Source organism: Geotrypetes seraphini, chromosome 6 (genome assembly GCF_902459505.1).
Source record: "Geotrypetes seraphini chromosome 6, aGeoSer1.1, whole genome shotgun sequence".
Taxonomy (NCBI): Eukaryota; Metazoa; Chordata; class Amphibia; order Gymnophiona; family Dermophiidae; genus Geotrypetes; species Geotrypetes seraphini.
The window spans coordinates 125,463,946-125,490,418 of record NC_047089.1 but is presented as its reverse complement, the minus strand read 5'-3'; the positions used below and the strand labels follow the sequence as shown (position 1 = coordinate 125,490,418).

Here is a 26,473-nt window from a genome sequence, read left to right as displayed (position 1 = left end):
TTCTAGTCCAACGGGACGCTACCTGTACTAAGGGAGAGGTTGAAGAGTGTGGACAGTGGTTCTGCCAAGACATCACTCAACTCCCTGAGCACCCTGGGGTGTAGGTTGTCAGGTCCCATTGCCTTGTTAACCTTGAACTTTGATAGCTCACCATAGACACTGCTGGGCGTAAACTCAAAATTACTAAACGGTCAACTGAGTCAACCCTTGTCTGTAGCTGAGGGCCGAGCCTCGGCGCCTCTCGGGTGAAGACTGAGCAGAAGTATTCATTTAACAGTTGGGCTTTTTCCGAGTCTTTTTCCACATAGTCTCCGTCTGGTTTCCTAAGATATACTATCCTGCCTGAGTTTTTACTTCTGTCACTGATATACCTGAAGAAGGATTTATCTCCCTTCTGGATGTTCTTCGCTAGAGACTCCTCCATGTGGAATTTAGCCTCCCTAACTGCTGTTTTGACGGCTTTTGACTTGGTCAGATAGTCTGCTCTAGAGTCTGCTCTAGAGTCCTGTGCTCCTTGTTCTTTCTGCCCAAATGCATTACCTTGCATTTTTCCACATTAAACTTCATCTGCCATTTCTCTGCCCATTTCTCTAACTGGCTCAAATCTCTCTGTAGTTCTTCGCTGTCCTTTTGTGATCTGATTGCCCGACATAACTATGTGTCGTCTGCAAACTTGATGATTTCACTGGACGTTCCTTCTTCTAGGTCGTTGATGAAAATATTAAATAAGATGGGCCCAAGGACCGAGCCCTGGGGCACACCTCTAGTCACTTTCTCCCAGTCTGAGAGCTTCCCATTTATGCCCACCCTCTGCATTCTGTTTTCCAGCCATTTGCCTATCCACCTTAGTATGTCTCCCTCTATTCCGTGGCTTTGTAATTTCCTGAGAAGTCTTTCGTGTGGAACTTTGTCGAACGCTTTCTGAAAGTCCAAGTATATTATGTCCACTGGTTCCCCGTTATCGATTTGTTTGTTTACTGTTTCAAAGAATTATAGTAAATTCGTCAAACATGACTTCCCTTTCCTGAAGCCATGTTGACTGGCTCTCATCAGGTCATGTGTATCCAAGTGCCGGACTATGCTATCTTTAATCAGTGCTTCGACCATCTTTCCAGGGACAGACGTAAGTCCTTGCCCTTTGTCCTGATTGGCTGCTAGACAGCAGTAGAATGCCTACCGCTACCTACAATTGGGATGCCCATTTATAGAATCAGCCTCTTTTAGCACATGATCTTTGAAATTAATAATTTTCAAAGAGAAACAATAGGGATAGTTTTCCTTTGAAAACCACGTACAATGTATACAGGCTAAAATATGAAACAAACAATTACTAGTATTATAACTTTTGCTACTGATTGTATTCTGACCCTTAATCCCATGTTTGGCACTTTCATGTGAACCTTTCTTGTTTGAAATACATATATAGATATTGAAAGATTAGGTTTCTTACCTCTGCTAATCTTCCTGCTTGTAAATCTCCTCTGGAGGCTGAACTTGTGGGATATTGTATCCTCTTTAGCCTCGGCTGCAGGGCTAAAAAAACTTGTTCCCTCCCATCTAGGCTATCTGCCTGGTAGCTTCCTATCATGTTCAATTTGTCAAAAAGCCAGTGCAAACAGGAAATAGAAAAAGAGAAGAGAGGGTGCGGGAATTCCCGCTACCAGTCAATTCTGCTCAGGAGTACACCAAACACAAGGAACCACGGCCAAAAAAGGCCATTTGTTTATATATATACACACACACACACACTAGTGTTTAAGCCCGTTAGATTAACAGGTGCTAGAATAGATGTGTAGACATAAAAGTTAAAAAAGTGTACTGAAAACTTACTGTGTTGTTGGATGCTGTGGGCCTCAAAAGTTGTTTTCCATTTTTCCAGCAGACCCCTATACCACTGGGGCATATAAGTGCAATTAAAAAGGCCAAAATTTCAGAAATGTCCTTATCTCATGATATCATTCTCTCTTGTAGCAATGTCAATGGCACTACGGGGAAGGGGGGTGGGGGTGTCGTGGGGTTCGGCCAGGGGGGTTGCGGGTCGGCTGGGGGGGGCGGTCGGAGGTTCTTGGGGGGGTGGTCGTTGGGGGGAGAGGATTTGCATCGAGGGCAGGAGGGCCTGGGATCCCTCCTGCCCGTAATGTAGTGCGGGGTGGGGGTAGGGGGTCGCTGTGGCCAGGAGGGTTTGGGCTCCCTCCTGGCCCGAACAACTAGCGGGGTGTGGGTCGCCAGGGCCAGGAGGACTTGGGCTCCCTCCTGGCCCGAACAACTAGCGGGGTGTGGGTCGCCAGAGCCAGGAGGGCTTGGGCTCCCTCCTGGCCCAATATTGTCGGGGAGTTGGGGAGTCGGCGGGGCAAGAGGGCTTGGGCTCCCTTTTGCCCCAATCGTGTCGGGGAGTCGGGGGGGCAAGAGGGCTTGAGCTCCCTCTTGCCCCGATCGTGTTGGGGGTGCCGCGGTTGGGCTGGGGCAAGAGGGCTTGAGCTCCCTCTTGCCCCGACCGTGTCGGAGAGTTGGGGAGTCGGCGGGGCAAGAGGGCTTGACATCAGAGAAATGGCAGGACTGCCGGAAGAGGAAGCAGCGCAGGCGCAGGGCTCACAGAAGGGCCGGGACCGCCAAGAGGAAGCAGCAGGACACCGGTAGGAGCTTCTACATGATGGGGGGGGGGTCCGGAGGCTGTGGGGGTGCAAGCGGTCCTTCAGGCTGGGGGTGCGGGTGCGGGTGGGAGTGCGTGCGAGCGGTCCTTCGGGGGGCGGGTGCGTGTGAGCAGTCCTGTGGGGGGGGGGGGGGTGAATCGGACGTCGGGGGGGGGGGGAACTATGTAAAAAAATTTTTATATAGCGCGCTCACTCGTATAACGCGCAAGGTTATGCACGGTTTGTAAAATCGTGTATAACGCGCACGTTATATGCGTGAAAATACGGTACTCTGTGACAAATTGAACCATGGATGCGGAAACAGTATGGGCCATGGCCAGGAGGTGGAGCAATGTTTGCTTCCATGGAGGCAAATGCTAGGGCACTATTTATTAATCGTATATTATTGAAGAAATTTTTGCTTTAGTGAAGTTGACTGGTCATGAGTTGTTGGATGAAAGGATGTGTAGTAATTGGGGGAAGATGTACTTTTTCTTTTGAGCAACATTATGAAAATTTACAATCTGAAGGTCTTTCTGCTTCAAAATGTTTAGCATTACAAAAGTTGCAGATGTGATCTAAATATCCACATGTGTGTGTTTGAATGTTGTCCTCATTAATATTCAGCATGTCATTCACAACTGCCATTGGTTGTATTCCGGTCCTTGACTGTTGGGTATGGGTTTTTTTTCTCTGTGACAGATCTGTTATAATGGGTCTGTATAGGTTGGCATGTTGTTGACTTTATGATTGTTGTTCTTTTGAAGTCAGAGTTGCTATTGTAGTTATTTGTCGTTTTGAATTTTTTTTATGTTGAATTTTTTTTGTTGTTGTTCAATAGTTATATTTGTTCGCCTTTGTTTTTCTGTTTTGTCATGTTTCTGACGCAGTGACTGATGTTCTTCCGGAGTTAGAGTTGCTATTCTAGTTCTTTTTCTTTCTGCATCTTTTTGACGTTGGTTTTTTTTTCTTCTATAGATATACTTGCTCGTCTTTGTTTTTCTCTTTTGGCATGTTTCAGACGCAGTGATTGCTGCTCTTCTGGAGTCAGAGTTGCTTTTTTAGTTCTTTTTTGCGCTGTGTTTTTTTGACATAGATTTTCTTTTCCTTCAATGGATATACTTGCTCGTCTTTGCTGTTGTTTTTTGGCAAGTTTCTGACGCAGTGGTTGCTTTTCTTCTGGAGTTAGAGTTGCTATTCTAGTTCTTTTTTGTTCTGCATTTTTTTTACATTGATATTCTTGTTCAACAGTTTTATTTGTTCATCTTTGTTTTTCTCTTTCGGCCTTTCTCCTCTTCAACTGTACCTGCTGAGGTGACTGTTCTTCCTGTAGATGTCTTTTTGTAAGCATGGTGTTGTTATAGTTTTTGTGAATGTTCCTTTAGGTGTGTTTGTTTAATCTTATGGTGGGAGTAGCTGACTGGTAGCACAGTTTTTTTAGGCAGACTGACTGCTGGCACTGGTTGTTTTTGGCACACTGAGTGCTGGCACTGTTTTTTTAGCCAAACTGACTGCTGGTACTGGTTGTTTTTGGCACACTGACTGATGGAACTGGTTGTTTTTGGCACACTGAGTGCTGGCAATGGTTTTATAGGCTCACTGACTACTGGCACTGGTTGGTTTTGTCACACTGACTGATGGAATTGGTTGTTTTTGGCACACTGAGTGTTGGCAATGGTTTTATAGGCTCACTGACTGCTGGCACGGGTTGTTTTTGGCACACTGACTGATGGAACTGGTTATTTTTGGCACACTGAGTGCTGGCAATGGTTTTAAAGGCTCACTGACTGCTGGCACTGGTTGTTTTTGGCACACTGACTGATGGAACTGGTTGTTTTTGGCACAGAGTGTTGGCAATGATTTTTTTAGGCCCCTTACCAACAACACCCCTCCTCTCAAAGCACACCGCCACAGGCTCCTTAGTGAGCTGGAGAAAACAGCCACACACAACAGCTGCGGGTGCTAGAATAATTGTGTAGACTTAGACATTTCTACATTTCTAAATTTCTTTCTTTCTTTAGGTCTGTCTTTCTTTCTCTCTCCCTGCCCCCTTTCTTTCTGTATGTCTGGCTCCCTGTCTGTCTGGGTTTTTTTGCTGTCTGTCTCCTTTGCTGCTGTATGTCTGTCTGTCTCCTTGGCCGCTGTCTGTCTTTCTTTCTTTATTTCGGTCTGTCTCATCGGCTGCTGTCTATCTGTCTGTCTTTTTTTGATGTCTATCTCCTTGGCCATTGTCTGTCTGCCTGTCTTTTTTTCTGTGTGTCTCCTTGGCTGCTGTGTCTGTCTATCTTTTTTTGCTATCTGTCTACTTGGCCGCTGTATGTCATTTTTTGCTGTCTGTCTCCTTGGCTGCTGTATGTCTGTCTGTCTTTTTTTGATGTCTGTCTCCTTGGCCGCTGTCTGGGTTTTTTTTTCTTTCAATCTCTCTCCCTGGCCTTCTGTCCTTCTGTGGGTGTCTTTCACTGCCACTTGTCAATGTCCCGTCTGTTTGGCCTCTTGTCCTTCTGTGTCTGTATGGAGATGTCAGGGGGATGTCGAGGGAGCTCCAGGATATCGAGGGAATATTGGTGATGTTATGGGGGAATTTAATTATTGTGCCCTTTCTCCCACCTACCTTTTTTAAAAAATATTATCAAGTGGCAAACGGCAATAGGCACAGAATAACTGCTGCTGAGTAAAGTAAACCACCACTTGCAGCAAATGGAACGTAAGCGCTGCACGCGTGCACGAGCACCGAACTTGTCGCATGCGTGCCTAATGTGTTGCACGCTTTACCAACTTCTTCTCTTACAATAAAATTTGTCTGCCGGCCATGGAACTACGGATGCACAGAGCCACCAGGTTAGAAATGCGCGCTAAGGGAATTATTATAATGGATATATATTTGAACATGTACAAATTGCAAAACAGATAAATCCACCTAATGTAGACACAGCCTGAAATTCAGATGGGGCCCCATCCAGGTAACCCGTCAAGCCTTGAACCCAACCTAAGGGAACATGTATGGAATTCTTAGTGAGTCAAAGACAGTAATCCAGCTTACCAGTAACGGAAGAGGCGATTTGTGAATCGGACAAAACAGATGGGCAGGAGTTCAGCCTCCAGAGGAGATTTACAAGAAGGAAGATTAACAGAGGTAAGAAACCTAATCTTTCATTCTTGTACAATCCCTCTGGAGGCTGAAATCATGGGACATATCAAAGCAGTCCTGGGAGTGGGGTGGGGGTGGGGGGCCATGAGCTCGCCGCCAGAACGGAAGTGCCAAAGGCCGCATCACCCTTAGCTGCCACATCAAGCCGGTAAAACCTGGTAAAGGTATGAAGCGAAGCCCACATGGCTGCCCTACAAATCTCCTCAGGCGAAACTACCAGAGATTCCACCACTGAGGAAACCATTCTCTGGTAGAGTGAGCCTTCACCCTAAGGGGAGGCTTCTTCCCCTCTGAAACATAGGCAGCAGAAATGGCCACATTTATCCAACGCGCGATGGTAGCCTTAGAAGCAGGCCATCTCCTGCGTGCAGGGCCCGCTAGAACAAAGAGATGATCCGACAGACGGAAATCATTAGTGGCCTCCAGGTATCTCAAAAGGAGATGCTGTACAGCCAGAGACTGTAAAACACAGTCCTTAGACTTGGAATCCGAATGAACAAAGGGCTGGCAGCCGAACATCCTGGTTGACATGGAAAGAGGAAATCACTTCTGGAAGAAAGGAAGGTACAATCCTCAAAATCACTGACTGTGACATTTCCATCCCTAGGGATGAACCTGTCAGGGTTAAGTCAGGTGCTAAACCAGTTGTCAGAGGCAGGAATCCAGAAGGTACAGCCTCAGAGGCTATAGAGGACAGGGCTGCCTATCCTGAAGAGAATGAGCCTGACTCTAACCCAGAACCCATTCTAGAGCCAGAGCCTGTCAGGAGAGCAAGCTCCCTTAGAAAGTCCAGTCAGTTCTCAAACTGTAATATCCCCAGTGAACTGAGAGGGAGCCAGAGAGCATACAGACCTGTACCCCAGCCACGTAAGCTAGGGAGTGGCTTTAACAGCTTAAAACAGCTCTCAAAGGGTGTGAAGGAGGCAGCTCAGGAAGACTTGGCAGATAGGGCTCTTCTGGCCAGGCAAGGGCAAAGCACCAAGCAGGAACCCATGGAATGGGAAGGCCCTGCACCCCAGGAGACTACAGAGCTGGAAGCCCCAGAAGAAAGCATGGACATAGCGTTTGAAATGCCTGGAGCTGAACCGGAACAGATGGATGTGTTTCCTGCCTGTGATTTAATTTACCCTTTTTGCATATTGGTTTTTGGGGGACAATTGACAGATGAAGTCAACTACCAAGGAACTGTTTTGAGAAGGTTCTTTTTTGTTGCACAGCAGTGGGGGCTGGGCTGAAAGCAGGGCTGGAGTTGTGCACAGCACTAATTGAACTCCATCAGCTGAGGCTGAGCTTGTAGGAAGCTGGTGTGGTTTTCTTTTGTTTGCTGCATTGCAAGCTAGTGACTTGCAGAATTGGGAGGGTTCACAAAAGACCTCGGGTTAGGAATTTTGTGGGTGCTTGTTGAAAGCCATTATTAAAAGTGAACCCAGCAATTCTGTTCCCAGTCCCCAGGGACTGGAGAGTTGCTACAGCCTAGAAAGGCAAAGTTTGAAGCTGCCCAGGACATGATGATGAACTTAAGGCTACTTACCTGGGGCAGAGCTTGAGTTGAGTTTGTTGGACTACAAACTGGCTACTATGAACTGTTTACTTGTTGAGTGAAAGCCAGTACAATAGTTTTTGTTTCATTTTCTTTTGTGTATTAAACTTACTGCAATGGTCTGAGAACTTTTACACCAGAGAACTGAATTACTGTGTAGGGTCTCCCCCTTTGGGAGCCACACCAGGGTCATGCTGCCACCTGTCAGCGGACCCCGCAGTCTCCTTGCGGGCCCAATTGGTGACAAAATGGTTTGAGAAGTGGGATCTAGCATACTCTACTGGTGACACTCAGACATTGCAAAGTAAAAAAAGAAGTTGGTTTTTTTTGCTGCTTTATATTTTTGAATTTAACTTGTGAGTTTGAACTCCCTTGTTTGTTTCACACTGGACATTGCTTATGGAGAGACACTGGAAGTACCAGGCTGGAAGAAGGATCCTGGAAGCCAGACTCAGAAGTATAACTGAGCAGACCAGAAGAAACCCATTCAGTGACTGTTCCAGTATGGTGCCGGACATGTTGGAGCTGCTAGAACGACTGGAGGCCAAGGAGGCCTATTTTCCAAGGCTCAGACTCGTCAGTTCCTCAGGTAAAGAGTACCTAGAAGGGGGCTGGCGAGGAAACAAATATCATTTAGGGTACTGCCCAAGGTCTAAGGAAGGAGGTAGCAGAACACTCTCTCTTGTGAGAATGCACTTGGGTTGTGCTTTTTGTTTGTTTGCACAGGTCAGCAAGATGGATCTGCAACAATGTTTGACGGTGTTAGCTGGGGAACGATAGAGGCAGAGCGAGGATCTGCGGGAACTGATAAAGGCGAACCAGGAGATGTGGCATGGTGGTCAGCAGGCCACAAGATGCCAGCATGACGACCCGAACAGTGGGCCGTGCGTTTTTTGCCTTGCCTGGCAGGAGAAACACTAACTGCATTCCAAACACTTAGTCCTGACCAAGCTAATAACTATCCCATAGTTAAAGCACACATCCTGGACTACCTAGGGCAGTGATGGCTAACCTTTTTGAGCCCGAGTGCCCAAACTGCCGCACAAAACCAAAGAATTTCCTCAAAGTGCCAGCACGTCAATTAAACCTTAATAACAAGATTTTAGTATCTAAAAACTCTTTATAAAGTTGCCTGAACTATGTAACATCATTTTTAAAGGTTGGAATCTTTGTATTGTCAGAGAATCAATTTGATTCACAATCCTTTGGTTTTCATTTCAATTTATTGGCAATTTATAATGTTTTAATGATTTCATTCAATTTAATGAATTTAGGAAGAATTTGATTCAGTTACACAATATATTTTAAATGTATTATTCACATAACATGTCAAATGTATCCTGAGTAAAAAAAAAGATAAACTTCTTAAAACTGTTAACTGTGTCAAGACTCTGTGTGTATTCCCAAAGAATCTATACATGTTTTTTTTGTAAAATTTACAATCAAATTAGAAAATAATTAAATCATTACATTTCTAATAATATGATGTAAAGAAAACAAAAGAGCTTTCAATTAAACCAACCGTTTTTATTGGAAATTCCAGATTGGAATACAACAGGGCCATGTAAAGTCCCTTTTTTAAATAACATCTTTAAATAATATTTAAATAACTTAGAAAGTGTCTTAACTGCAAACTGAAAACACTGCTTCATGTAAACATATGCATTGGGCATGCTCTGAAAAAAATTAATGTGATTTTTGTTGTTGCATGCATGCTGATAATTTGTCAATCCTTGGCTCATAGTGCGTTAATTTCAGAGCAACACATGCAGCACTCATGTCATCTGTTAATCTGTTTCTAGCATCAGATTTTATATGATTCAAAGCCGAAAACAGCTGCTCACAAGCATAGGATGACCCAAACAAAGTAAGAAGAGCAATCCCAAGTGCTTTCATGGACTTAAAATTGTCTGGCAGAGAATTCCACGCTTTTAGGATTTCATTTTCAGAACTGCTAGCAGTTATTTCATTTGTCACCCTTTCACACTCAATACATTCAAGAGCCGCACGCAGGTCATTGAATTTACTTTTCCAGATAGAGCTTTCTTGAAATTCCAGAAGCTCCATTTCCAAATTTTGAATATCCAACCACTGTAAGCAGGAAAGATCAAGATCTTCAAATGTGGACTTTTCTGGGGAAGTTATAAATGAAAGGGTTGTCTCCATCTTATGGAACTGAGAAAATCTTTTACTAAAATTCTCCTTTGCTTCGGCTACAATGGTGGAATATGCTTTGTAGATTTCCTGGTGTTTTTTATGACTGTCCACAAATGTTGTAGAATTATCCAAATGTATTTTTAGGTTGGGAAAATATTTTAGCTGCCCACTCTCAAGGTCTTTTTCAAAAACATGCAATTTTCTCTCAAAAGCTTTGATGTCACTAAACATCCTTTCTGCTGTTTTTCCCATGCCTTGTAATTTTTTGTTTAGTACATTAAAGTGGTTAGTAAAATCTGTAAAGAACATGAGGTTGGTAAGCCAGGCCATGTTGGTGAGTTGAGGATAGTCTTCCCCCTTTTCGTTCATAAATAGCCTAACTTCTTCCAAGCAGGCCACAAATCTCTCTAACACTCGTCCTCTGCTCAGCCACCGGACATTATTGTACATCAGTAAAGTGTTATATTGTGCCTGAACCTCATCAAGAAGGGCTTGAAATTGTCGAAAATTAAGAGCACGCGCCATGATGAAGTTCACCATTTTTTGTTACATCTTTGAGGACATCGTCAAGTTTTTTGCTGCTTTCTTTGGCGCAGAGAGCCTCTTGATGTATTATGAAGTGAAATTGAATCAGTGGATGTTTTGCTTCCTTAGCAAAGAAATGAATGAATCCTGATGTTGTCCCCACCATGCTAGGTGCTTCATCGCTAGTAACTGAAACCACTTTTTCTGGACTTATGTCTAGTGATGAAAAAGCCTCCATCACAGCATTGTGGATATCTATCCCTTGTGTTCTTCCAGGCAAAGACAGCAGTTTTACCAGCTCTTCTCTCATGATGTCACCAGTAGCATAACGCAAAATGAGCGCTAGTCTTGCATGGTTAGTAATATCTGTACTTTCATCCAAGCACATGGAGTAGAAGGGTGCTTTTTGTAAGTTGCAAGTAAGCTGTTGACTAACATCAGCAGCCATTCGCAGAACCCTATCTTTTGCAGTATTTCTGCTTAGCGGCATCTCAGAGATGCGCTGCACAATTTTATCCTTGTTTTGGAAATCATGGAAGAGTGAATTACTCCCAGCCAAAATTGCCTTTTTGATAAAATCTCCATCAGAGAGGGGCTTACCATGTTTTGCCATGCACAGTGAAATTTGAAAGCTGGCAACTGTAAGATGATTAGTTTTTGAAAGATAGTTGCTAAAACTAAGAGATGGGAGTGATATTTCTTTAATTTTCCTACAAGGAACTCTTTTCTTTGAGCTAAACCAAATTCAGCAACACTGTTATGGTTGGTCTCAAAGTGACGTTTGACACTTGATGTGTGAGACACAACACTTTCATTACACATAATACACAATGCTTTCCCACTGCGTTCAATCACTCCATATGTCTCTGTCCAGGCCTCTTGGAATGGTCTTCCACTATCTGTTTTTGCTTTTTTTGCTGTACTCATTTTCTTTGTTCAAGTCTTCAAGTCTACAAAAAGATAAAATTTGTATAATAAAAAAAATCTAATGAAGTGCTGTATACAAATCCGTCCCCATAAAAAAATATGTGATTGGGGAATTTTACTAATTGTAGACATCCGTTTTGGTCAAAAAATATACTGTCCGGGTGAAAACCGGACTTGTGCAACCTGAGTGTATGGGGAAAAGGACTTTTATTTTTCATTATTGGAGCCTTTGTTATTTTATTATGATGTTTACAAAAGCACTGTGAAGGGCCACATATACACTTTACTGTTTTTTGCTATATTGAGTTTTCCATAAGGTACAGCGCAGAGGATTAGTGTGTTGGTTGTTCACAGAGAGCCCAGCCCTCCTCTCAGCTTACTGAACTTCTCTATGCAATCATCATAAGCAACTTTTTTATTTCCTCGAATTTAGCATGTCCCCCATGGAAGATACAGAGGTTTTTACAGAGGAGCACATTATTAGACACATTAACATCCCCCCATATCCTCACCTCTCTAGCATGGGAGCACTAGGAACTGTTCCTGATTACAGATGTCACATGTGGAGTCACACTACAGCCTCACTGAGTTCCTGTGACAGACTCAGTGTGAAGCTTCTCTTCCTCCCCCCACTTCCCCCTCACACACTGCCTGGCTCATAGGATACTAAGGGGAAGACAGGCAGGCTAAACATCCACTCACAGGACTGCAGCCAGCACAGGAGGATGGGCCGCGGCCCACCGGGACAATGCCCGGTCCTCCCAATGGCCAGTCCGGCCCTGTTGCCAGGTGAGCTGCAAAGCAGACTCCGGCACACTCGCCTCCCGCCGCGCCGAATATCTTAATTGCGGACTAGAGAGTTGCGCGGGGACAGAAATCCCACCCGTCCCCGCCAAAGTCTCACCCATCCCCGTGAGGAATACCCTCCGTCCCCACCCGTCCCCGCAAGGAATGTCCTCCGTCCCCGCCCGTCCCCGTGAGGAATCCCCTCCGTCCCCGCCCGTCCCTATAAACTTCAGAAATAGTTATTTCATTTAATTATGCTACTGAATTAAAGGCTCTGGTAGAAACCCATTTACAAATAAGCAAAAAGACTTTATTAATTTGGAAATATTAATTGGGAAGAATACACACTTTGTAAACGAGTTTCTACCAGAGCCTCTTTTGTTTATAAATTTTTATCAACACAACTAATATACTACTTTATCCTGAAGCAAAAAAAAAGAAAAAAAGAAATAGAATTCTTTTCCTACCTTTGTTGCCTGGTTTCTGCTTTCCTCATGTTCTCATTCAGTTCCTTCCATCCATTGTCTCTCTTCCTTCTGCGTCTTCCATTTGCTCTGTTACTGTGCCTCTCCCTTTCTCCCCCCTTCCAAATTGGTCTGGCACTCATCTTCTTCCCTCCGCTCCCCCCATAGTCTGGCATCTCTGTCTTCTTCCCTGCCAGCGTCTTCTCCCCACTCTCTCTTCCCCATTTCCTTTCAGCGTCCTTCTCCCCCCCATCTTCCCCATGTCCTGTCAGCGTCCTTCTCCCCCCTCTGTCTTCCCCATGGCCTTTCAGTGTCCTTTTCCACCCCCCCGTCTTCCCCATGGCCTTTCAGCGTCCTTCTCCACCCCCCCATCTTCCCCATGTCCTTTCAGCGTCCTTCTCCACCCCTTTGTCTTCCCCATGTGCTTTCAGCGTCCTTCTCCCCCCGTCTTCCCCATGTCCTGTCAGCGTCCTTCTCCCCCTTCTGTCTTCCACAAATGCTTTCAGTGTCCTTCCCCCCCACCCCGTCTTCCTCATGGCCTTTCAGCGTCCTTCTCCACCCCTTTGTCTTCCCCAGTGCTTTCAGCGTCCTTCTCCCCCCTCCTTCTCTCCCACCCCGGGTGCAGCACAGCCGGCCAGGTCCCCTTACTTTTGTGGCGCTTCCACGACCGACAGACCGACAACAGCCCCGGTCTGACAAACCTCCCTGCCCTTAACTGCGAATCTAAATTTCCTTCTTACAGCTGCTGTAAGAAGGTAATTTAGATTCGCGTTTAAGGGCAGGGAGGTTTGTCGGACCAGGGCTGTTGTCGGTCGGTCGGTCGGGGAAACGCCACAAAAGTAAGGGGACCTGGCCGGCTGTGCTGCACCCGGGGCGGGGCGGACCGCCCCCTCCCTTGATAGCCACTCGAGCCGCGAGGCTAATCCTCCTTACCTACCCTGCCTGCAGCACAGAGCCGAATGGAAATCTTCCCGACGTCAGCGCTGACGTCGGAGGGAGGGAGGGCTTTGTTTAAGCCCTCCCTCCCCTCCGACGTCAGCGCTGACGTCGGGAAGACTTCTGTTCGGCTCTGTGCTGCAAGCAGAGCAGGTAGGGAGACAAGCCGCGCGACTTAGTACATCTAGCCCCGCAGGAACCCCGTGACCCTCGGAGGCGTCCCAACGGGATCCCCGTGTCCCTAGGGTGCGTCCCCACGGGATCCCCGTGACCCGTGCAGCTCTCTATTGCGGACCTTCCCGCGTGCCAGCTGCAAGGCCTTCGCGTGCCACAGCTGGCACAAGTGCCATAGGTTCGTCATCGCTGACCTAGGGTATAACACTGAGCATTACCGACAGAAATTTAGGGCTACTCAGTTATTACCCAAAGAGAGACTCTCCAGACTGGCAGAGAGATGGTTATAACCTCATCTCACTGATCCTAAAGCTCTCTTTGCTGAAGTTGTAAAGGAGCAACAGCTTGAAGCAGTCCCTAAAGATTTGCGGAGATGGATCCGAAGAAAAGGTTGTCAAACCCTGCCACAAGTGGTAGAAGCAACAGAGGCTTATATTGATGCAGACTTCTTTTGAGGAGAAACATGGAGGGAGCAGGTTCCTGGGCCTAAGACACAAGACACCCGGAGCATCCCTCAAAAGAAACTTATAACCAGTGCTCCTAGGAGGCCTATGCAGGACGGGGGTCCCCAATGCTTTAGGTGTGGAAAGTGGGGTCACACACGTTACTGCAGAGAGAAAAGGGATTTTATTGCCTCACAAGACCCTAGTAATGGTTCCAAAGAGGGTTATATGGCTTGAGTTTCAGTGGGAGGACGGGCAACCATGGCCTTAATAGATACTGGGGCGGATCAGTCCAGGATGGCCACCAGGTTTTGGAGAAAGGTCTTCCCCAGGGAGAAGGGGAGAACAGATGCGGGAATAGTGTCTATCAGGTGCATCCATGGGGATAGGGCCCGGTATCCTCTTAGGCCCACAACCCTATTACATAAGGACAGGGTGTACCAAGTGCCTATTGCTATAGTATCCGAAGCTCCCTTTAACTTAATACTGGGACCGGACTGGTCAGGTTTAGGTGAATACCTTGTGGAGAAACAGGGCCTGGTTAATACCCATTCCCAGGGGCTGCTGGCAGACGAACCGGAGCAGGAATTAGGGAAGGTCTTTCCCTTTAACAAGGAAGCCTTCCAGAAGTATACCCTGAAGCGGGCTTGCAGCTCCAGGGCTCAGAAAAGGAGACAGCAGCAGCAGAGAAGTCAGACCCAGAAACAGGTAGCCCATGACAGGGAGATTTTGTGGCTACCCCAGAAAGTAAGGGAGACTTTCCTGACCTTTCCATTGGAGCAGAGGTCAGACAGCTCATTGCAGGAGGCTTGGAATCAGCCTTCAGCACCCCAAAGTGGTGAGGTTACCCTGAGAGTAAAGAGGGGGCTATTGTATAGGGAAAGTCCAGGAGATGGCTCTAGTGAAAGGAAGGAACAGCTAATGGTACCCCAGGGGTTCCATAAAATGATCCTGCAGGCCGCTCATGATCATCTGCTGGCCGGGCACAAGGGAACTGAGGCTACGCAGAGGCAAGTAATGCGGAGGGTCTTCTGGTCCAACAGGACATTGCAAATTTTTGCAAGTCCTACCCTGAATGTCAAAAGCTATCCCTAAGTAAACCCCCCAAGGCTCCTCTTATTCCTCTGCCCAGGATAGAGGAGCCATTGGCGTGGCTAGCTATTGACATAGTGGGTCCCCTAGAGAGAACATCTAGGGGCTTCAATTTCATATTGGTTGTGGTAGATGTGGCTACGCATTTTCCTTGGGCTTTTCCCTTGCGGAAGACCTCATCAGCAGCTATAATGAAAGAGCTGATGGGGTTGTTTTGTACAATGGGGTTTCCCCGGGAGGTACTAACCGGCCAGGGGAGTAATTTCCTATCTAAGGACATGGAACGGTTTTAGCAGGGGTTTGAAATAAGGTACATTAAAACTTCGGCCTATCATCCCCAGGCAAATGGAGTGGTGGAGCGTTTTAACCAAACCCTGAAGCAGATGCTAAAAAAAGTGCTCCAGGAAGAAATGAAGGATTGGGACCTGTTCATCCCCCCTTGTACTTTTTGCAGCCAGGGAAAGGATTCAGGACTCACTAGGAGTCAGCCCATTTGAGATGCTCTTTGGTAGGCCTCCAACGGGGGTCCTTGATATGATAAGGGAGAAATGGGATGTTCCTGAGGAAACAAAGAATGACATAATTTCCTATCTGACCCGGTTAAGGAGTAGATTAGCTCAGGTCACCAAATTGGGTCGGGAGAATTTGGAATGAAGTCAACAAAGACAGAAAGTATATTATGACCGTAGGACCAAGGATAGACAGCTGCAAGTAGGGGAGTGTGTGTTGGTCCTGGTGCCCTCAGATCCCCACAAGTTCCTGGCACAGTGGAAGGGTCCTGCCACAATCATGGAAAGAATAAATGAGGTTGATTATAGGGTTAAAGATGATAAGGGTAGGGTACAAACCTATCACATTAACCTTTTGAAGCCCTGGAGAGACCGTGAAGTACTGGCCTTAATGGCTCAAGATGCCAGGAGGATGATTTTGGGCCTCAAGTATCAGATTTAAGCCAGAAAGAGGAGGTCAACCTAGGGGCAGAACTGGACCGTAGCCAAATACATCAGCTGAAGGCTCTAGTGCATAGCTTCAGTGATGTCTTCTCAGTGGTACCAGGGCATACCCAGGTAGTGTGCCATGACATAGTGACTACCCCGGGAAAGGTGGTACGGGTTAAGCCTTATTGGCTTTCTGAGGAGAAAAAGAGACTAGTTCAATAGCTAGTGGAGGAAATGTTGACCTTAGGGGTAATTGAACCCTCTATAAGCCCATAGTGCAGCCCTATAGTGATAATGCCCAAGGCCGAGGGAACACCCCAGTTTTGTATTGATTTCTGTCAACTCAATGAAGTATCCCAATTCGATGCTTTTCCAATGCCCAATGCTTTTCCAATGCTCAATGAAGTATCCCAATTTGATGCTTTTCCAATGCCTTGGTCAGGCCCAATTCCTCACTACCCTAGACCTTACAAAAGGGTATTGGCAAATCCCCCTCACATATAGTACCAAACCCAAGACCGCCTTCAGCACTCTCAAGGGCCTGTACCAGTTCAGGAGAATGCCATTTGGCCTTCATGGCGCTGCGGCTACAGGCCAATGCGGAATCAACGAGGCCCTATGGGAACACCATGAGTACACGGAGGCGTATTTAGATGATATTGTGATCTACTCCCCCTCATGGAGGCAGCACATAGAACAGGTGTCAGCAGTACTTCATTCCCTAAGGAAGGCAGGGTTTACCATTAATCCAAAAAAATGTTTCATGGAGCAAAAGGAAATGAAGAATCTGGACTATATGGTAGGACGATGGCAGATAAGATCCCTGGTGGACAAGGTCCAATGTATCAGATCCTACCCACAGCCAGCTTCAAAGAAACAACTTAGGGCATTTTTGGGCCTTATTGGCTATTAGAAGCGGTTCATACCATACTTCGCCTCCAGAGCAGAGCATATTACTGACATGCTTAAGAAGGAAAGGCCAGACACGCTGCAGTGGGAAGCTTCAAGTAAGAAGGCTCTGGAGGACCTTAAAGAAAGTTTGTGTGCTCAGGCAGTGTTAGCTGCCATAGACTTTAAGAAACCTCTAATCCTTCAAACAGATGCCTCAGGTAGTGGGTTGGGAGCTGTCCTCAGCCAAGAGACCCAAGGGATTGAGCATCTGCTATTATACCTCAGCTGAAAGCTCCATCCTAATGAGAAAAATTATGCCACAGTGGAGCTTGAGTGCCTTGCAGCAAAGTGGGCCATGGAAACTCTGGAGCATTATTTGACGGAGCGTGAGTTCACTCTAGTCACGGACCATGCTGCCCTCAAATGGTTCCACACTATGCGTAACAACGATTTCCACTTGCTCTGAAGGAGCATGGCAACAACTGCAGACAAATAACCCCTGGCCCTCAAGGCTGCTCACTCAAGTGCCAGGCCGAAAGACCAAAGCGGCCCGGATCTTGAAGTGCAATCGGGCCCTGCGTGAGCAACCACCGATTGCAAGAAAGATGCAGACCCCTCTCCGAGCTCAACCTCACAAGGTCTTCTGGGCCAGTCTAGAGCCAGAAGGATCACCGGACCCCTGTGAGAGGACACCCAGCGCAGCACGCACCCTATCATGGGCCACGGGGGAAAGATATACAGAAGTCCCCCTTTGGGCCAAGGATTAACCAGGGTATCAAGTCCTTTGCTGCCGACTTCCCTTGGCAGCTGAAGAACCTTTCCACCTTCCTGTTTTTTGAAGATGCCATCAGATTGAAGGTGGGATTACCCCAGCGGCGCACTATGGCCTCGAACTCTAGCCCAGACAGGGAACATTCTCCCTGGTTCAGAGCCTGACAACTGAGAAAGTCTGCCTGAACATTGTTTATGCCAGCCAGATGAGCCGCGGACAAAGCCAACAGATGACACTCCACACAAGCAAAGAGCCTCCAAGCTCATCAGGGCCCCCATGATGGGTGACATAGGCAACAGCCATCGCATTGTCCGAGACCACATGGACGGCCTTCCGGTGGAGACTCCCTTGAAATCTCAGCAGAGCTAACCGGATTGCTCCCTGGTTCAGAGCCTGACAACTGAGAAAGTCTGCCTGAACATTGTTTATGCCAGCCAGATGAGCCGCGGACAAAGCCAACAGAGGACACTCCACACAAGCAAAGAGCCTCCAAGCTCCTCGTGCCCCCATGATGGGTGACATAGGCAACAGCCATTGCATTGTCCGAGACCACACGGACGGCCTTCCGGTGGAGACTCCCTTGAAATCTCAGCAGAGCTAACCGGATTGCTCGCAGCTCGTCGATTGATTGACAATCTGCTCTCCCTTGCTGTCCAGCGACCCTAGACCAGTACAGATAGAGAGACTTGTGTCTGTAGTCAGGGTCACCCAGTCCAAGACCTGCAGAGGAAGACTTTGCTCAGAGTGAACGGATTCAACTGCCACAGCATACTGCTGCGCGCCACAGCCAACCAAGGCAGCTTCACCCCCAGCGCATCTCTCTGGGGATTCCACTGCGTCAAAAGGGATAACTTAAGAGGACATAGTGAGCTCTCGCCCATGGAATTACATCTACAGTTGCCACCATGAGACCAACCACCCTCAGATACTGCCAGGCCGTCAGTGCTGGGACCGCTAACATGTCCCGAATCACACTCCTGAGTTTGAGTTCTCTGGATTCTGGAAGAAATCCCTAGTCTTGTACAATCCCTCTGGAGCCTGAACTATCAGGTATTGCATATATTCCAGTCTTGGCTGCAGAACTTAGAAATAACACCAACCCTCTCTGCGAGGTCACCTATGCGGCCACTCCCCTTGAAGTTCAGTTTGATTCTGCAGCCTTGCTGAGACCTAGTTTTCTTCTGCTCATGATTTTATTTCTCAATTCCTAGTCTTTTATTTTCTTCGGTACCGCAGGTTTGCCCTCGTGCTGTGGATCAACTCTATGCAAGTGATCGTTCGGAGGGAGATCGCAGACATTTTAAAGTTTGTCTGCTTCTGGAGGGTGCTCTGTAAGCCTGAAACTAGTAAGCCCTCTGGACAACCTGCAGATTGAATTGGGTCTCAAGGTTCAGGAGACAACTCTCCCCTGGTTCGTCCACAAAGCGGTAGAGTGCAGGCTGCTGCGGTTCCGAGGAGGTATGCTGGGATCAGAACAGCGTCGCGTGTCTTCCCTGAGGGGTCCTGGTGGTCGTGATATGAGGTGACAGGGAAGTTGAGGCGGCCAGAAGATCTGAAATATCCAGTTTAATCAGCTCCTGAGGTAATGATCTCCCTATGCCTATACTGTGTATTGCTGGCTGCCATTGAAATGCATTGCAGCACATGTCTGTGGGTCACAGACTTTGCCAATTTTGGGGGGTCCTCAAATTGGGGTTTTGGGGGTTTCCCTGCAAGCCCTGGTCCCCTACCTGTAAAATCTTAAAATTGCAGTTTTTAGCGTTTTCCTGTGTTTTTAACGGCCGTTTTTCTGTCACAATCAGCACCCGTGGTGGCCATCTTGGATTTTCTTATAAAGTTTTAAAAGTATATTTTTTGGTCTTAGAAGTTTCATTTTTGCTCCAAATGACCAGGGGTGTGGGATGGCTGGATTTTCGTCCCTGCCGGAGTTCACCAGACCCCAGGCGGCGGGACAGCTTTTCAGAGCTCCCTCCAGTCCTGGCTTTGGAGGTGCAGTGCACCTATAGTTTTTCTACTCCCAGCCTTCTATCCCTTTCTTGAGAAAAATATGCCGCCAGATCTCTGGCAGGGGGGGGAGGGGAGGGCAGCTTTCGGCCTGAATGGTAAATGGTAATCTCGGCCCAGTGAGTCCTCGTTGTGCTGAGGAAAGGTCTTTGATTACAGGTTTTCCGGCCTCTGCGAGAATTCTTCTTGTCCCCTCCTGTGGGAATTCCGGACAGGGCCAGCCAGATGCGAGCCACGGCACACAGGTTGCTGGATCAGGCAGCTATAGAGCCTGTCCAAAAGAGAAACTGGGACACCGGGAGATTTGCCATTTACTTCATCATGCCAATGAAAGAACTCTGAAGATTGCTGACCAGTTATGGACCTGAAGGCAGTGAACGCTGTCTTATGAGTTCCACATTTCCGGCTGTAACCAGTGCATTCAGTGGTGGCAGCAGTGGTGCCCGGGGAGTTTTTGGCTTCCTTGGACTTCTCAAAAAGGTACCTCCACAACTCGATTTTTTGTTTTGTTTTTCCGGATCATCAGAGGATCCTAAGGTTGCATATTCTCAGGAAGCACTTCCAGGTTGCGGCGCCCAAATAGTGTTGGCGCCTAGATTATTCACCACAGTCCATCTGCTCTCACTGGGGGTGCAAGTCCATCAATACCTCGACGGCTGGCTGATCAGAGCTCCCTCTTTGGTGGAAGGCCCTTGGCGGTTCACCAAGTGGTGACTACTGGACAGTCTCAGCTGGGTGATCCATCTCATGTGTCACTTTGAGCTGCCACAGGACTTGGAATACATGGGGGGTCTGGTTCCAGGTGGGCAGGAACCAAGTGTTTCTGATGGACCCCGGGACGATCAAGCTTCGGAGTGCAGTCGGGACATGTTAGTAGCTCCAGTCCCAACAGCCTGGGTCTGTTAGTGGCGACCATAGTTATGATCCGTGGGCAAGGGCTCACATCTGTTCTCTTCAGTTGTCCCTTCTGTCCTAATGGAATCCTCAGCGGGATGTGCGGGTGTGAAGTTGCCATTATTGGCAACGACTCGCAGCTATATAGTGTTGTGGTTGATCCTGGTTTCTCTGTACAGAGGGCTCCCTCTGTGCATTTTGGACTGGGTACTCCTGGCAATGGACGCAAGTATCTCCGGTTGGGGAGCAGTTTGCTGGTCTGTGCCGGTCCACTGTTAATGGACTGCGTTGGAGAGCAGCTGGTTGTTCAATTGGCTGGAGATGTGTATGGTGTCTGGCCTGCTGTGATTTCAAGGGATTCTCTGTGTATTCTCAGACATTGCGCCGGTGGTTGCCTACGTCTTCTTGTCAGAGGGGCATGAGGAGTCCCCTGCTGAGCCTAGAGGCTCAGATGCTCGTTGCCTAGGCGGAGAAGCATCTGATGGCCATGTCCTCCACTCCTGTGATAGGGGTGGATGATGTGCTGGTAGATTTCCTCAGTTGTCAGATTCTGGACCTGGGAGAATGGTCCCTGTCCGGGCTAGCATTTGAAGCCAAGTTTCTTTGGAGTGGTCACCCCACCTTCGATCTGATAGCATCCTTGGGGAACTGGAAGGTGAACAGGTTCTTCAGCCTCCCACGGAAGGTCTGCAGAGTAGGGCTCGGCGCTCTGGTTCAACCATGGTCTGATGGGGAACTTCTGTATGGGTTTTCCCCGTGGCCTATCATAGGGCGCATTCTGGGCTGGGTGGCATCTCACACGGGTCTAGTGTTCCTAGTGGCCCTGAACTGGCCCGGCTGTCCTTGGTACGCAGACCTGGTGCAGTTGAGGGGTCTGTGTCTTCCTTGCCATCGGAGATTGCTCACGCAGAGCCCAATAGCCCTTCCAGTTCCGGACGGCTTGGTCTTGCGACCTGGGGCTGTACGAGTGGCCTTGAGGGCTAGGGGCTTCCCTTCTGCTGTCATTGCCACGTTTGTTCATTACAACAGGAATTCGATGGGGTCTGCCTCTGTGAAGGCCTAGAAGTGCTTTTCGGCCTGGTGTGCAGCAGTTCACATGGATCCTTTGGCCCCATTGGTGGCGCCTCAGGAAGGGTCTGGCGGTCTCTTCTTCCAAGTCCCCATTGCGAGACTGTCGTGTTCGGGTCCCTCTTCTCTCGGGGGTTCTCTGGTGTCTCCACAATATGAAGAAACCTTCACTCATAGGGTTGAATCTTGAATCTGTATAATTCTTGATTAGTCTGATAGGAAATTCTTCAAAAGATACAAAAACAGACCAACACTGGTGCAAATTAATTACTTGTCCTTTATTGTAGTCAAGTTGCTTGCCCCAATACTTGTGTGCCCGACAGGACCCGTTTCGCCTAAACAGGCTTTCTCAAGGGTTCCAACAGAGAGCACTTATTTTGGCGTCTTCATGATTCCGGGGCAGGAGCTATTGTGTGTGTTTAGGCGAAATGGGTCCCGTCGGGCACACAAGTATTGGGGCAAGCAACTTGTTGGTCTGTTTTTGTATCTTTTGAAGAATTTCCTAACAGACTGATCAAGAATTATACAGATTCAAGATTCAACCCTATGAGTGAAGGTTTCTTCGTATTGTGGAGTTATCCTATTACCTCACTCTCTGTCTTCTATTTTTGAAGGTTCTCTGGTGTCTCCCCAAGATGTTGTAGGCTTCTTACGGGTGAGGGGAGGCTGCGGCCTCCCTTGCGACTGCTGGGTTCTTCAAGGGATCTGAGTCTGGTTCTCCACTCACTGGCTCATCTGATCTATGAACCCCTGGCTGGGGTTTCTCTGAGAGATGTTGCCGTCAAGACTGATTTCCTCGTTATGGTCGTTTCTGCTCAGGGTCTGTCGGAGCTTCAGGCTATGTAATGCAGGGTTCCTTTTCTCCGTATTACGGAGTCTGCGGTTGTTTTGAGGACCGTGTCTTCTTTTCTTCTGCATGTGGGGTCAGCAGTCCACGTCACCCAGATAGTTCGGCTACCCACTTTTGTTCTGTTGGGTTCCAAGTCTAAGACCCGTGTTTTGTGGTCTCTGGAGGTGCGGCATCTCCTTTTGAGATGCCTTGAGGCTACTAACGACTTCCGTCTGTTGGACCATCTGTTTGTCCTGGCGGGCCCTGCAACCTGGAGTTGGCCTGCTTCTGAGGCTACCTTCTCATGTTGGTTCCATGCTGGCATTTCCATGGCCCATGTGGCGGCAGGGAAGCAGCCTCCCCTTGGCTTGAGGGCTCACTCTCCCAGAGGAAGGGCTTCCTCGTGGGCTAACTCATGTGGTCTCACCTGAGATTTGTCGGGCGGCCACATGGGTTTCCCTTCATATTGTTTTTCCAGGATTTACCGGCTTGATGTGGCAGCTATGGGTGTTGTGGCCTGTTGTGACCTTTGGCCCTTCAGTTCTGGTGGCGGGCTCATCGTGCCCCCCTCTGAGATTTGGGACTGCTTTGATACGTCCTGATAGTTCAGGCTCCAGAGAAATTGTACAAGATTGAAAGATTAGGTTTCTTACCTCTGCTAATCTTCCTTCTTGTATATCTCCTCTGGAGCCTGAACTCCCGCCCTTCTGTTTTGTCCAATTTGCAGGTTGCCTGCCAGTAACTGGTAAGTTGGCTTTCTCTCTTTGGCCAGCCTCTCTAACATTTCCCCAAGTGTTCTTTTATTTAAGCTTATGGGGTTTAGAGGTCCTGGGCTTGTGCCCCTTCTGCTCTTTAGGATGGTTCTTCTTTAGTGATATGTTCCTCAGTTTTGCAGGTGTGACATGTTTCAATTTCTTATTATCCTACCTTAGCCTTTTAGTGGCAGTTGTTGATTATGTATTTGGTTATCATAAGCAGCATTGATTTGTATCAGGGAGTCTCCGCACCCCCCTCTCTTTTTCTTGTGTTTCCTGTTTGTATTAGATACTCCTGGCTTTGTTACCTACTGAACTTCAAGGGGAGTGGCCGCACAGGTGACCTTGAAGAGGGGGTTGGTGTTATTTTTAAGTTTGGAATGGATGCATTACCCGATAGTTCAGGTTCCAGAGGATATATACAAGAAGGAAGATTAGCAGAGGTAAGAAACCTAATCTTTGGAACCAGACTCCCAGGTACTCCAAGTCCTGCGTCGGCTCAAGGCGACTCTTCTTCAAATTTATCACCCATCCGAGACTTTCCAGCAAAGACACCACTTGGCGAACTGCCAAGCGGCCCTGCACCTTCGAGAGAGCTCTTTATCAGCCATTCGTCTAGGTACGGATGTACGAGCACACCCAGTGATTGCAGATGAGCAGCCACCACCACCATGACTTTGGTGAATGATCTGGGCGCTGATGCCAAACTGAAAGGTAGCACCGTGAACTGGAAATACCTCCCGTTAACATGAAACCACAGGAAGCTCTGATGATCCAGAAATATCGGGATGTGGAGGTAAACTTGAAACTTGAGATCCAAGGAAAATAAACTAAACTAGGTTTATACACCGCATCTTCTCTATAACAGTAGAGTTCGGCACGGTTTACAAGAAATTAAAAAGGTGAACAGATACAATATGGATTTGGAATAGTATGAAGAGGAGCGGAATTTACAGCTTTGAAAATAACCAAGTTTTCAGATGTTTTCAAAATGGTTGGAAAGAACCCAGATTGCGCAGTTGAATAGGAAAATTATTCCACAGCTCAGTAATTTTGAAAAGTAAAAACTTCCCTAATTTGCCAATGTAGGTAACACCTTTCAACATAGGAAAGGACAATTAAAAATTTTGAGTAGATCTGGTAAAAACTGGTCAAAAACTCCCCAGGCACCACTGCTGCCATTACAGAATGCACCGTTTCCATCCGGAAACGCAGAACTCGCAGGAATGCATTTACTGCTTTCAGGTCCAGAATCGGTCTGCAATCTTCGGAGTCTTTCTTTGGCACAATGAAGTAAATCCTGGAGCCTAAATCTTCCCTTGGAACCGCTCAATGGCTGCCAGATCCAGTAACCGGTGCACTGTTGCGCGCACCTTGCTGGCCCTGTCCGGTTTCCCTCTGGAGAGGACAGGAAGAAGTCCGCTGCGGCTGGAAGAACTATAGTCGAAGGCCCTCCCTCAGTACCTCTAGGACACACTGGTCCGAGGTTATCTTTAGCCATTCCAGAAGGAAGGCCAAAAGCTGCCCCCCAATCTGGGAGGGCTTCGTCAGAGACCTGGCATCATAATTTTCTTTTGGGAGGGACAGAAGGTCAGGAGTTGGAAGACTGTTGGCGCGCTGCACCTCCAAAGCGAGGTCTGGAGGATGCTCTGAAATGCTGTCCTGCCGCAGGAGGTCCGGCGTACTGTGAGTTTTGCCGGAAGGGATGAAAATTCAGCCGTACCATCCCCCTGGTCGGGAGAGGTCTAGAGACAGGAAGCACTTTAGACTTACTTTCCTGCACACTGGTCCTAAGGTCATCCAAACCCTGGCCAAACAAGAGCGAACCATGAAAAGGTAACTTGCTCAGCGTAGCCTTAGATGAAGCATCACCCGACCACTGGTGAATCAATAACATTCTCCTTGCAGAAACTGAACAAGCTCCCAGCTTAGCAAAAACTTTCAAGACATCATAGAGTGCATCTGCCAAATAATTCACTCCAGAAACCAGGAAGTCGAGGTCCCGAAGGACAGCCTGGTATGACATGCCTCGGCCACAAAGGAAATAGCTGCTGCAGCTCGCACTCCCGCCGCAGCGGAATCAAAAAGACACTTCATGACAAAATCCACTCTTCTGTCCAGGACATCCTTCAGGACAACCCCTTCATCCGAAAGCAAAGAGGTATGTTTAGTGACCTGAGCCATCGCCGAATCCACCTTCGGTGGGACTAAGTGCTTGGAAAATTCCAATGCCATGGGATACAACTTAGCCATAGCCCTAGTGCACTTCAGGGGACCCTCCAGGGCCTCCCAAACCTCCAAGAGCATTTATGCCAGGTCCGCATGGTCCAGAAATGCTGCGGAAATTGGGGGCTTAGAACTCATGATGGAACACTTTGCCTGAACCACTGAGTCTCAATCAAGTTTCAATGTTCGCAGGGACTCAGAGATAAGATCAGGGAGGCGGTTGGACTTAACGAGCCGGCGCACTGCCTGATCCTCTCCTAGACTGCGAAAATCAGTATTCTGGGAATCCTATAGATCTGCTAAGTTAGCTATATCAGCTGACCCCACTGAAGAGCCATGCGACAGCAATGGCACAGAAATGGATGCAGGTAGCTAGGCAATGGCGGGGAGCTGCCACTTGCTTTCAGGTGGACCAGCAAGGGAGCAAATGGACATGCTGGAATTCAAAGACTGAACAGACTGCCGCACCGGAGTCTGAGAGGGAGAGAAAGGTATAGCCCCTTTTCTCATGAAAACCAGATACATCATATCCACAAATTCCAGCGGAAAATAGTCACCGGCGGCAAGAGCCGATCTGCGGACTCAGATTTGGAATGTTTAGAAGACTTATGAGACTTTCTCCTGGAACTGCGCTTGCGTTTTGCAAAAGCGCCCTCCTCGCCCAATTTTGGCATCCCCGACACTGGAATCGCGTCTCTGGCAGAATCAGAGGAAAGCAGGGCCTCTCTGGAGGGTAGTGCGGAATCCACGCATGGTTCACGCCCCTTGTGGGACGCGGCGCTCATAATACACAGCTGCGAATCCACCAGCCATCCACCACATTTACGGCATGAATCCATACCATCCTATCCTGAGGTGCCAATCTGTGAAGTTTGGAGCAAAAACAAAGCTTCTAAATAAAAAAAATATACTTTTGAAAACTTTAAAGAAAATCCAAAATGGCCATCGGGGGTGCCAATTTTGCCCTAAAACTGCCCGGGAAAAACTCAGGGAACCGTGATAAATGGCAAATTTACAGATGGGGGGAACCAGGGCATGCAGTAAACCATCCAAAACCACAATTTCAGAACCCCCCCAAACTTACCAAAACTGTGACTCACAGATACCACAAAGATATGTGATGCAATGAAAGTCTATGGCAGCCTGCAATACACAGTACAAGCAAGGAGATCAGTACCTCAGGAGCTGATTAGACTGGAATTTTTAGGTCTTCTGACTGCCTCACCTTCCCTGTCACCATAGATCACGACAACCAGGACCCCTCAGGGAAATTA

General features: G+C 47.7%; 1 protein-coding gene across 1 annotated transcript in view; it reads right to left on the bottom strand.

The window, feature by feature from the left end:
- The window catches only part of NALCN (sodium leak channel, non-selective), a 1,129,711-nt gene that overhangs the window by 85,724 nt on the left and 1,017,514 nt on the right, over positions 1–26,473 (bottom strand). The window lies entirely within an intron of this gene.